This window comes from Echinops telfairi, unplaced genomic scaffold (genome assembly GCF_000313985.2).
Source record: "Echinops telfairi isolate 266 unplaced genomic scaffold, ASM31398v2 ScPeMD7_7467;HRSCAF=8505_1, whole genome shotgun sequence".
Lineage (NCBI taxonomy): Eukaryota > Metazoa > Chordata > Mammalia > Afrosoricida > Tenrecidae > Echinops > Echinops telfairi.
The window spans coordinates 10,268,446-10,272,319 of record NW_022111368.1 but is presented as its reverse complement, the minus strand read 5'-3'; the positions used below and the strand labels follow the sequence as shown (position 1 = coordinate 10,272,319).

At 40.5% G+C, this 3,874-nt stretch overlaps 1 pseudogene; it reads left to right on the top strand.

Annotated features, from left to right (window-relative positions):
* The first annotated feature begins 229 nt into the window (after positions 1-229).
* On the top strand, positions 230-572 carry LOC101643075 (annotated as a pseudogene).
* The last annotated feature ends 3,302 nt before the right edge of the window (positions 573-3,874 follow it).

Here is a 3,874-nt window from a genome sequence, read left to right as displayed (position 1 = left end):
CATCACCCCATACATAACAGATTCACAATAAATGATAGTTCTTCTCTTAGCAGTAGTTGTAGTATGGTAACACCCAAGAGACAGTTGATAGGAAAAAAATTGTATTTGTTTAAAATTGATAGATCCTTAAAGTCCATATAGTTTCAGTGATTCCAAATTATCCTCAGTGATAAAAGGCTAAGGTGCAATAGCTGCCCTCCTCCCCAGGCCAGCATCTCCACTCCCTGCCATGGCCGACGTGGAAGACAGCGAGGAACCAGGGGTCCTCTCCTCTCACCTCCAGGGGCGCAGGCTCCAAGGCGGGGGCCGCTAAAATGTTTTCCCTCAAGAAGCGGACCGCGGTGGCCACGTGGAGCTGGGACGTCGAGTGCGAGACGTGCGCCATCCGCAGGGTCCAGGTGATGGATGCCTGCCTTAGATGTCAAGTTGAAAACAGACAAGAGGACTGTGTTGTGCTCTGGGGAGAATGTAATCACTCCTTCCACAACTGTTGCTTGTCCCTGTGGGTGAAACAGAACAACCGTTGTCCCCTCTGCCAGCAAGACTGGGTGGTCCGAAGAATCGGCAAATGAGAGTGGAGGTAGGCGATCTCAGTGGCGTTCTCTGGAGGCCTGGTGGACCTTGGTTGGTATCAAGGCCCTGCCTAGGCTGCAGCACTCCCGGAAGCGGTTCCAGAAATAGGCTGGGACTCCTATGGCACGCATCAGGGGCACGGCTTCACATTTTGTTAAGCTTTATTTTCAGAAAGTCTCTGCAATTAAGAAGAGAATTTATTAATGACGGTCTTTCCTACATCGTGTTGTGCATCACACACGCATGGCTTAGAAATGTTCTAGAAAAGGAGAGAACTACAAATTGAATGCCCTTTTTAATTGACCTGTTGCTACCCAAGAGACTGTGGAAGCGATGTCATTCAGAGGACAGTTATTTGCAGGCTTATAGGTGATCAGTTAAAAAGAGAAAATAATAGTAACGAAGCGTGGTTTGAAATTCAACTCATATCTTTAATTTTTGTTCCTGATACTTACTTTTTGGGGTGTGGAGAGAAGGTAATAGCTAATGAAATCTTTACTCTAAAGGTAACTGTAAGTTGGATATATACCAATGAACCCAAGGTAAATAACAATTTAACTTGCAGGCAAATGGGCTTTGGATCACCTTTTAGATTGTCATATTCGTTAACTCAGCAACAAAACCTAGATCCGTACTCGCTTCCCTGGTGAACCAAGGGGTGGCTACAGGCATACATGCTTTCCAACTCTGGCCTCATTATGTTATCATTTAACTGGGTTTTATGTGGAATGTCAGTGAGGTGAAATGTTTACTGCTGTGCTATTGACTCTGAAGGTGTATTCTATCCCATGATGTTTTAATAAATGTTTTGGTCGCACTTTATATGAATTTTCATTATGGCCATTTTATGTACAACCATCAACTGAAGTTAATAAACTAATTTGTCAAAAAAAGTCTTAGGTGTTTCTTCTACTTGTTAATTTCATAATAAGCAACAAGTGTGGAGTCTATAATGGCTTACAAAGTACTCATATATCATTTAACTTCTATTGAATTGTATTAGCTATTTGTGACTGTAATTTCTGTGGACCAGGGATTAAGGGGGGGAGGGGATAAAAGGAAAACCACCGAGAATGGCTTGATTTTGCTCCATGAAGGATGGAGGTGGGGCTCACAAGAGGGGGCATGCATTCCTAGTTCTGGTAGTTGGTGATGGTTGTCATCTGAGACTTTATTTGGATTTATCTAGAGAACTATTATCAATCCATCATCTCTAGATGGGACCTGGGTTTCTTTGCAACTGGGGGCTAGTTTCCCAAAGTGAGAACCCTGAGAGACAGAGAGAGGAGCTTGAAGAGGGTGGACTCTTCTGGCCGCCTAGCCTCAAATGTCACCAACACTACCCCCCATTGCTTAGAGCAAGAACAGCCCCCACCAAGCGTCCAGGGGAGGGAAGACAGACCTCACTTCTCAATGGAAGGAGTACTGATTGCACTGAAGGAGGAGAAGATATAAGGCAAGATATTGCATGACCAACTTTGGAAAATAAAACCTGTCACATACTTTAAAATTTTTCTAACACCTTTGTTGGCATTAAATTCGCATATCATACAAGTCAATTATTCAATCATATTCAAAGAGTTGCACAATCATCACCACAATCAATTTTAGAACATTTTCTTCTTTTTTGTATTCATTGTTATTAGCTCCCCATTTTCTCCAAACCTCCATGCCATAACTCCAAGAAATCATTATCCAGTTACTATCTCTACAGGTTTATCTATCCTGGATTTCATGTACAGAAGAACATAAACAAACAAAACAGAGAAAACCCTTCATCAAAAAGCAGAAGCCTTCATCAAAAAGACAGCAGAAAATATTAAAAACTAGACCAAATTTTAAATAGGTCACAAAGGAGATCAAATGATAAGGTGTTACATTTTAACCTAACTGCATCTGCAATAATTCAATTCCCAACGCACTCTGCATGATAGCAAGGCTAGTCACATCCCTCAACTATGGTCAGAGTGGGACTGCTAATGGATTTTGGGTTTCCAAAGTCATCATTAGCCTTCTACAAACCAGGTGTTCACAAATTAAGCTCTGATAACAGTCCTTCCTTTGGATTTGGATTTTAATATTTACAATCCGTGGATCACACAGGCTGGTGTGCTTCTTCCATGTGAATTTAGTTGATTCCTCACTTAAATGGCTGCTTGTTTGAAGACAAGTCTTGAAAACCTCAGATACTATTCTTTCTGATAATCAGGTATCATTTCGTTGCTTCACCACACTTTGCTAGAGCATCTATATCTTCAGCAATCTCTTCATGAGGGCAAGCATCAAGCAAGACCATGTCAAAAGAACTAATTGTTCTTAAATCAGGGCTAGAATTAAGTGTGGTACCAAAATCCATTCATATATCTATGATTTATATCTTTGTATACTATATATGTCTCTGGTTCATTTTAATCACCTGTCACATTCTTAAATAAAGGAATCTTAAGTTTCGAAGTTAAGTGACTTGTCTGAGGTCACATAACTTGAGAAGTGTCTTAACTGGACACACATCATCTGATTCCAAGATTGATGGTAATTTTACTGTTCTCTGTCTGCTAGGCATTATAAAACCTAGTGAAATGATTATCTGCCTTCTTTGGGTAAGTTCTCCATTTGTCTACTAACACAATAATCTTCATTATCATCATGACTTAAAATTTTTTAAAGTTTCACTAAAAATAAATGTGAAAACCAATTGCATACTGCAATTAGGCTTTTAAAAAACAGGGTAATCATTTAGAGCATCATTTGGGGGCCAGTCTTTCTAGGTTCAAATCTTGATTTTGCTACTTACTAATGATTTAAGCTATGAAACCTCTGATTCATGTTGGAAAATTGAAGAAAATAATGTCTATGGCATGAGATGTCTATGAGAATTAGATAAGTTAATGTATGTAAAGTGCCAAATGATTGCCTGGCACATGGCAAGTGGCATTTAAATATTTGCCATTATTATTATACTCTTCACACCCATATTTTGACCAGCTTCTAATGACTTCTCTCAGCCACCCAGAGACACTGTATCTTAATTGGCAGGCAGGCGAACAGCCACTGACTATCTGGGGACCTTGACAGCTTGAGCAAACCATGTTTAATTTAACATTTTATCTCTCTGGCAAGAGCCTCAGTAGTGGGCAGTGAGCCTACTGGTGTAGCACATGGGAAGAGAAGATAAGTCAACTCCTGTAACGACAAGGCAGACATTGGGATCTTCTGGCCCCATGCTAGTAACCCAGACTTGGGTCATTTCCATGTCCTGAATGCAGTAGTTCAGAATGATGCTCTTAGCTTTATTTTTGCT